General features: G+C 42.7%; 1 pseudogene; it reads left to right on the top strand.

Annotated features, from left to right (window-relative positions):
• The first annotated feature begins 216 nt into the window (after positions 1-216).
• LOC113051200 (uncharacterized protein K02A2.6-like) lies at positions 217-6,839 on the top strand (annotated as a pseudogene).
• The last annotated feature ends 2,586 nt before the right edge of the window (positions 6,840-9,425 follow it).

Below are 9,425 nucleotides of genomic sequence, written 5' to 3' on the forward strand. Positions count from 1 at the left end.
TAAATTATGAAAGGTTAGATTTTTGTACATCTTTAAAATAAAAAATCAAGAAGTCAGATTATTTCATAATAGAATCGAGTAACGAGGGCGAGCTGGCCCACATGGAAAGAACCTATATATTTGTGTATTTGAAATATGCAGTGTATATGCACATATATGCTGCATATATACAGCATATATGCACATATATGATATATGCTGCATATATGCCACATAATGGCGTCAGTCAGAGCAAGAAGTACCAGTCAGGTAAGAAAATATAAAGTTGTCCTTGCGTTAAGTCAAAGTCTTTAATTTCTCTTTGAGTTTCTGTTTTGTGGTGCTTTTGTTTTGCGTATTGTGTAATCTGTTTATTGCGTCAAAATAGATGATTTTGAGCGGTTGGGAGATGTGAAAGCGCACGACTCTCTGTAACATATTGACTTTAGTGTATATATATATATATATATACATATATATATATACACACACACACACACACACACACACATATATATATATATATATATATATATATATAAATATAAATATATATAAATATATATATATATATATAAATATATAAATATATATATATAAATATATATATATAAATATAAATATATATATATATATATATATATATATATATATATATATATATATATATATATATATATATATATATATATATAGAAAATATGTCTGAAACAATTAGTCGACATTATCGAGTATTAAGATTTTCGAGTAATGGTTTCATATCGTATCTACCTGATGTGAGAGCCTGCAATAACACGCTGCAATTCATCACAACACATGCATATAGCGAAACGCGCTACAAATCCTTACAACACTTGCATACAACAAAACGCGCTGCAAACACTTCACAACACATGCATATAGCGAAACGCACTGCAAATCCTCACAACACATGCATATAACGAAACGTGCTGCAAATCCTTCACAACACATAGGGTACATATAAAGAAACGCTGCAAATTCTCACAACACAAGTATTAATGAAATGCGCTGAAAATCCTCACAACGCATGCATTAACGAAATGCGCTGAAAATCCTTACAACACATGCAATTAACAAACGCGCTGCAAATAGCAGTGAGGACAGCTCAAAAAGTGTCGGAAAATCTGACAGGGTAGGATAAAATGTCAGGACACCTTCTTGGATTTGTTTATCATGCAGTGGCTACTGTTAAGTTGAGTTGTTGGTGAACTGAAAGGTGTTTTTTTTTTTCATGTTTATCTTTTGGATATTATTAGCCTAAATAAGCTGAATAATTACATGATTAAATGTAAAAAGATACCTAAGAAGGCTAAATTTAATATTCTCAACTAAATATAATCTCAAGGTTAATGTAAATAAATTAGTAATGCTTCATTAATTGTTTGAGGATTTTCAGCGCATTTCATTAATACTTGTGTTGTGAGAATTTGCAGCGTTTCTTTATATGTACCCTATGTGTTGTGAAGCATTTGCAGCGCGTTTCGTTGTATGCAAGTTTTGTGAGGATTTGCAGTACGTTTCGCTATATGCATGTGTTGTGAAATATTTGCAGTGCGTTTCGTTGTATGCAAGTGTTGTGAGGATTTGTGGGGCGTTTCGCTATATGCATGTGTTGTGATGATTTGCAGCGCGTTTCGTTATATGCATGTGTTGTGATGATTTGCAACACTTGTGTTGTCAAACTGATGAAGATGTTTTCTTCACTTGCTGATGTTTTATCAAATTTGCATGTGTTTTCCTAAGTTGCAGCGTGTTGAGCTGTCTCGGCCACCGTAGAATGTTTGACCAGTGTGGCGCAAGACTGTTGGTGCGTTCCATTCGACAGGGTCCCTACGCAGTGTCCACTGCTCCCTACTCCCTGAGCACGGTATATCAGTTGAAGTGGACTTCATCAAAGAAAGTCAACGATGCGGTCGCGCAGATTATGATATAACCTACATACATAGGACTACATTAATATTTTAATTTTTATTTACAATCACATTTAAAATATGTACACTATACAATAAAAAAGAAAAAACATTGAGCACTATATAATGAAAAACGTATGTTTATTATACACTTTGACTATTGACCATTAACAGAATTGAAGCCCTGCTGTTACTGTCATGCAAATATGAAAATAAACTTTTATTTGGTTGTGTTTTATTTGGTTTGTATATGTGTTTTTAATAAATGGTCATAATTGCATAGCAGTCTCCTGCGCCTTCTTCCCGTGCACAGCCGTATAGTAAACACTGAGGTAAATAAAGTAAAATAAAGAAAAATGTCAGAGCCTCGTCTGCTTCTAGTCGCTTTTACATTACATGATCATACCTTTTTACAATCCATAATGAATATGAACGAAGACGGCCATTCTGACTGGTGATGATGTGCTGTGCGCAATGACAGTTGGGGGATAATTGCTCTCTCCACTTCCTGTGAAGTGATGTATCGATGTTCCTGTAATGTATTGACTGAGCTGGGGAGGGCGGGGCTGTTCTGGGGTAGGTGTGTTTTTCAAGCGTGGACGTCTGCAGACTGCTGCCCCCGTCTTGCAGTCTGCAGACAGACCCTTCTCGTGTTTTTTGGCCAGTGTGTTAGCTGGAGTTGGCCGAGCTAGATGTATGTCGATGTTGCCTTGTTCAGTAAAAGTTCACAAGACTACGAACGTCTCCTCATATTATTCAAGCATATCACACTGGCGACGAGCGGATTCGAACCGACTGTGTGCAGATAAGTCCATACGGTGCGACTGTTAATTAAGTGAGTGAAATAATCTGCCATCTGCAGCGAACATGACTACACTCGGCCGTATCGAAGAGTTTGATGAATGTTCAAGTAACTCTTTTGAAGAATACACAGAGAGACTGGAATGTTTTTTTCATGCAAATGATGTTGAGGATGATGCAAAAAAACGCTCCGTGCTGCTCAGTGTGTGTGGCGCGAAAACGTATTCCACTTTACGTTCAGTGCTAGCCCCAACGCAACCCTCTACTGTGTCCTATGCAAACATTGTCGCTGCCTTGAAACGTCTTTATAGCCCAGCGCCATCAGAGATTGTTCAACGTTTTCATTTTCACAATTGTAAGCAGAAACCTAATCAAAGCATTTCAAACTACATTGCTGAGCTTCGACGTTTGTCTGTGCACTGTGCTTTTGGGGATCAGTTAGGAGCAATGCTGCGTGATAGAATCGTGTGCAGGGTTATGGATGAAGCGCTACAGCGACGCCTGTTGGCGGAAACGACACTAACATTTCAAGAGGCAGAAGAAAAGGCACTAGCTGCTGAAAAAGCATTGTTAAACGCTCGCCTACTTCGTCAGCATCAAAATGAATCACGGCTGGAGGATGATGTTCATTATGCGACCCATGCGCATGCATCAGTAAATAAAACAGCAATTTCAAATGAAAATCCTAAACGGGACAAGCCATGTTTTAGATGTGGTGGTCAGCATACCCCACAAGCATGTAGGTTTTCCACTGCTGTATGTCATTATTGTAAAAAAAGAGGACACATTGCTCGTGTGTGTTTAACAAAGACTAAACATGGTGCTGACAAGGATGCAGCCAACTCAGAAGAACGTTACACAAACGTTGTAACTCGCAAAGAAAATGATGATTACTCTGTTTACAGCACCACAACTACTAAAGCAGAAAGAGGGGGGCAGAAGCCATATCTGGCCACTGTTATACTGAACAAACAAGCACACACAATGGAAGTAGATTCAGGAGCTGCCTGTTCTTTGATTAGTGAGCATACCTATCACTCATTGTGGCCCTCCCAACCCCCTGAAATACATGCAAACAATGGAATACTTAAGCAGTGGTCACAGGCAGCTTTGGAAGTGAAAGGGAAAATATTTGTGGAGGTAAGGTACAAAGGAACACGAAACACCCTGCCTTTGTTCGTCATCCAGGGCCAAGGCACTAGTCTGTTAGGACGAGACTGGTTTGATGCCCTGGGAATATCGGTGGAAGGAGTATACCGGGTACAGCTGCAGTCCATAGAGAAAATACTGACTGAATACTTTTTCAGAGGTTTTTCAGGACATTGGGGTTTGCCAGACCCCTCCAATCTCTATTGACATTGATTCCACAATTACGCCACGTTTCTTTAATGCCCGCCCAGTTCCTTTTGCTTAGACCCCTCCAATCTCTATTGACATTGATTCCACAATTACGCCACGTTTCTTTAAGGCCCGCCCAGTTCCTTTTGCTTTGCGACCCCAGCTGGATGAGGAGTTGGACAAATTGGTGGCTCAAGGAATTTTTGAACCGGTTCACCATGCAAAGTGGGCCACACCCATAGTGACTGTTGCAAAAAAAGATGGGGGTCTGAGGATTTGCGGAGATTACCGTTATACAGTGAATACAGCCGTTAAGCCTGATGTGTACCCCATACCACAGCATCTGAACTGTTCTCGAAGCTAGCTGGAGGAGTAGTTTTCACTAAACTTGATTTGAAACAAGCTTATCAGCAGCTTCCAGTGGATGATGACACAGCGGAATTACTGACTATTAACACTCACCGTGGGCTTTTCCGGTCTCGACGCTTGCAATTTGGGGTGTCAACAGCTGTTTCAATATTTCAAAGATTTATGGAAAATTTGCTCGCAGGAATTCCAGGAGTCCAACCATACCTGGATGACATCCTGATTTCGGGCCAAACCATGGAAGAACATAATGCACGTCTACAGGCCGTACTAAAGTGCTTTGCTGAAGCTGGACTGCGAATAAAAAAAGAGAAAAGCATTTTTGCTGCTACTCAAGTGGAGTTTTTGGGGTTTAGAGTGGATAAAGATGGCATCAAGCCAACCCGTGAAAAAGTGGAAGCTATCCAAAACGCTCCGCCTCCTTAAAACAAAACAGAACTTCAGGCATTTTTGGGGTTGCTTAACTTTTACAGCTGCTTTCTTCCCAATAAAGCCACTGTCCTAGAACCCCTGCATCGCCTTCTAGACCAGTCTGGTACTTGGCAGTGGGGAGCAAAGCACAAGATGGCATATGCTGAGGCAAAAGAGTTGCTGCAGACGGATAAAGTGCTGGTGCACTATGATGAGAAGAAGCCCTTGGCAGTGGTTTGTGATGCCTCGCCCTATGGGCTTGGGGCTTTATTGTTCCACGTGGAACGTGATGGTCAGGAGAGGCCCATTTGTTTTGCTTCCAGAACAATGACCACCACTGAGCGAAATTATGCCCAAATTGATAAGGAAGCATTGGCGGTGGTGTTTGCAGTCAGAAAATTTCACCAGTATCTCGCAGGCTGCCATTTCATGATTTTTACAGACCACAAACCCCTGCTGGGACTCCTGCACCATGCCAAGCCCATGCCTGTCATCCTTTCACCACGAATGCTACGTTGGAGTTTGATTGTTGGTGCCTACGACTATGAACTGTGCTAAAGACCAGGCAAACAAATGGGCAATGCTGACGCCCTGAGTCGTTTACCTTTGCCGGCATCTGATGCTGCGACACCACCACCATTGGAAGTGTTGCTACTTGAAATGGTGCCAGAAGCACCCATGCATGCTGAGCGAATCGCTAGCCTTACACTCAAGGACTCTGTCTTAGCACGAGTAATGCGCTGGGTGCTACATGGCTGGCCGGCTGATGTGATGGATAGCTGTTTCAAACCATTCCTTTTGCACCGCCATGAACTCTCTGCACATAAGAACTGTTTGCTATGGGGAAGCCGTGTGGTTGTTCCTTGCTTGGGGAGGAGAGAAATACTGGCTATGTTGCATGATGCGCACCCGGGCATTGTACGCATGAAGGGACTCGCAAGGAGTTATGTGTGGTGGCCGGGCATGGACCGAGACATTGAGGAGACCTTTAAAGCATGTGGAACCTGTCAGATGTCACGTCATGCTCCTCCTAAGGCAAAGGTGCACCCATGGGAATGGACGACAAAAAGATGGTCCCGGCTGCATGTTGACTTTGCAGGCCCCTTTCAAGGCAAAATATTCCTCATAGTGGTCGATGCACATAGCAAGTGGTTGGAGGTCTTTCTGATGAGTTCCATGTCTTCATCAGCTGTCATCAACACACTGAGACTACTTTTTGCAACACATGGTTTGCCCGACGTCATAGTTTCAGATAATGGTGCTTCGTTCACCTCTGCAGAATTCCAAGTGTTTGTTGAGCGCAACGGCATTCGCCATGTGACTACAGCACCTTATCACCCAAGCTCAAATGGTCAAGCTGAACGCATGGTGCAGACAACCAAGGAGGCCCTGTCTCGCATCACCAAGGGCGAGTGGCAGACCAGGCTCGCTCGCTTCCTGTTGTCACAGCATGTCACACCAAATTCATCAACTGGGAAAAGCCCTGCCGAGTTGCTCATGAATCGGCAACTCACCACTGCCCTAGATCGTCTGCATCCTGATCATAATGGTGATATTCTTCGCAGACAGGAGCTGAATGCTGAAAATTGCCCTGGCACAGTCAGAGAGTTTAGACCAAAGGAATTGGTGTACATGAGAAGCTACACTAGAGGTTCTAAGTGGATGCCTGGAATCATTGTAGACATCACAGGTCACCTGTCATACAAGGTCAGAGCGGGTGATGGACAAATGCACAGACGACATGTTGATCAACTGATGGACAGGACGGCACCCTTGTCTGACCAATCAAGGTCTGAGCCAGACGGCTACACTGTCCATCCGCCTGAGTCCCCAGGGACTGAAATGCTTGAGTTACAGTCACCTGCATTAGATGTGGGAAACCCTGATGTTGAGCTAACCGAAGCTGGAGTTGAATGCATGTCTGATTGCCCTCGTTCTCGGAGGTATCCTGTAAGAGAGCATCAGCCTCCCAGAAGATTTGCAGACTTTGTGGACTGGGGAAAAGGGGTGTAATGTATTGACTGACTATTGCAGTAGTGAGGTTCCTTTCAGAGGCTAAGAGCTGGGGAGGGCTGGCTGTTCTGGGGTAGGTGTGTTTTTTGGCCGGTGTGTTAGCTGGAGTTGGCCGAGCTAGATGTATGTCGATGTTGCCTTGTTCAGTAAAAGTTCACAAGACTACGAACGTCTCCTCATATTATTCAAGCATATCACAGTTCCCTTATTCCCTGTGCCATGCCCAGTGCCCTTCGAACTGAACATGTTCGCTCCCTTCGGATTGGAATCTCAATTAAGATGGCGGAATACCCTGTGAAGTCCACTTCGCAGTACACTTACGGTCGAATGGAACGCACCTTGCGAAGCACAGACTGCTATCAATTTATGTGAACATGCAGTCATAACTTAGACAATATTGGAGTCATAACTTAGACCAGTGGTTTTCAACCTGTGGTCCATGGTATTGCATGTGGGCCACCAATTACTATTAAAATAAATAATGTTGTTATTGTTAACATATGTAAAAATGTCTAAGTCATAACATAATAACATCATTTCATATATATAATTAAATAACAAAAAACAAATATTAAACTGTTACTATGCTTCCACTATTCGAGCTCGCTGATTGGTTTAAGAATAAACCACCAATTTATCTTAGATATTTTTGCTGCATATGCTACAGAACAACAAATTCAAACATGCATAAATGGCTGTCAACATGTTCCCTCCTGGCTGCTTGCACCGCTGACTATCTTCCCGCTGCCAAGCTTTGCCTGGATCTTTTCCCGTTTTGCTGAGCGGTGCCAGCCCGAGTTATTTTCTGTTAATTTCCAGTCTATTCTAGGGCTGTGTGATTCATCAAAATCACCATAAAGTAATGATTTTAGCGTGCGCGATTTCTAAATCGCTTTATTGAGAGTGAGGAGTCACGTGCCGATTTGGGTTGATTTGGGAGGGGTCTGAGCCGATCGACCATGATGGCAGGATACGTTATCGGTTGCCAGGGGCAATGCCTTCAGAACTTCACAGAGGCCTGACTAAACATTGCAGAGCTCTTTAATTTTTGCGCATTTATTTTGTCGGCGGAACAGATCGAGATGGATGTACGAATACGAGAAAGAAAAGGAAGAAAGTAAAGCAATGCAAAAACATAAGGCGAAAGAAAGGGGACCTTACAGGAACAAGCTCACACCAAGCGCAAAACAGCGGTGTTTGGAGAAGCTCTTAGGCATCCAAAATATCCACCCATACGAGCTCCCTGCAGCGGCACAGAGACCTGAACAATTTACCTCTGTGCACACATATGGACATTGGAAATTTTTTTACGATGTAAGTCACCTCGCATTCACGGTGTTAATAGCTTTAATCTAACCAGGACATTTACATCTTACAATCACACATTTAACTACCCTAGCCAACCCAGAACTGGTTTGTCCACTTTGCAGCCCCCAACACAAAAACCTGGTACATGTCATTGGGTTAAAATCAAATCATAACTAAACATACACAGCTTTAGCCTACATCAAAACATGTTGGAAACGTTCGTATACATTGAACATCTCGTTACAATCTAGTGTTTACGAAACAGTCGCAGTTAATTACTTCGTCATTTTGGTCAAGAAGTGCATTCTAAATGCAATGTAATTACAATACACTAAACCGCATGTGAATAAACTTACTTTGGCCAGTACAACGCTGTTTTCATCACCTGCTGTAGATGGACCCAGCCACAGCAGAAAGCCTCATAACTTTCCAAAGACTTGTGGCTTTTAAATTCCTGCATTGTGTAGTAACTTAAACCAAAACAATATATTTCCCAGTGTCCATATTTGTGCATGGAGGTAAATGGTCCAGGTCTCAGTGCTGCTGCAGGGAGCTCGTATGTGAGGTACTGGAGCAGTTTTTAACGCAGCAGTAACTTCCAGGCATGGTAAAACAGTGCAGAAATGCGAGAACCTCCTCTACTACCGAGTTAACAACACATGTAAACAATCCTGTTTCGCCGCCGGTATCCTGCCAACATGGCGGAGATTGTGATATCGAGGGAGGGGCTTTGTGCTGTGACAACTTCTCATTCTCAATAGCACCATTTTCCGGGGCCCTGACCTCCCGCATTATGCTATCCGATCCAATCAGAATGCAGCGCCTAGCGCGAGAACAGAGCAGACTGGGCATGTGCCTCCAGGTTCACACACTGTCTGTGACGCGCCTTTTTTCTGAGCCCATGTTAACGGATCAGAGCGTTCACACTGCACGCGGTAAAAGGCTAGAAATATAAACGTGCGAAAATAATTAATATCTAGCACATGAGCATAGAGAGAATTGTGAGTGCACAGGACGCAGTTTAAGTGAGAGGAGACACATTTTAAGTGCGCACACTCTCTACTGAGTGTATCTGAGCAAGCACGACTGGTTTTGTGACAGATAAATCGCCTTCGATAATGAACGCGATCTACGGCTCTGTCTATTAAATGCCACTCCAATTATAAGCAGGTGATGGCGATTTTAGCGGTGATCACGGAAGCAGCTTTACTGATTAGATGCGCATGATCATATCGTTAGATATATCGCCCAGCCCTAGTGTGTGTCACAATCGCAAAA

This window comes from Carassius auratus, chromosome 31 (genome assembly GCF_003368295.1).
Source record: "Carassius auratus strain Wakin chromosome 31, ASM336829v1, whole genome shotgun sequence".
NCBI lineage: Eukaryota > Metazoa > Chordata > Actinopteri > Cypriniformes > Cyprinidae > Carassius > Carassius auratus.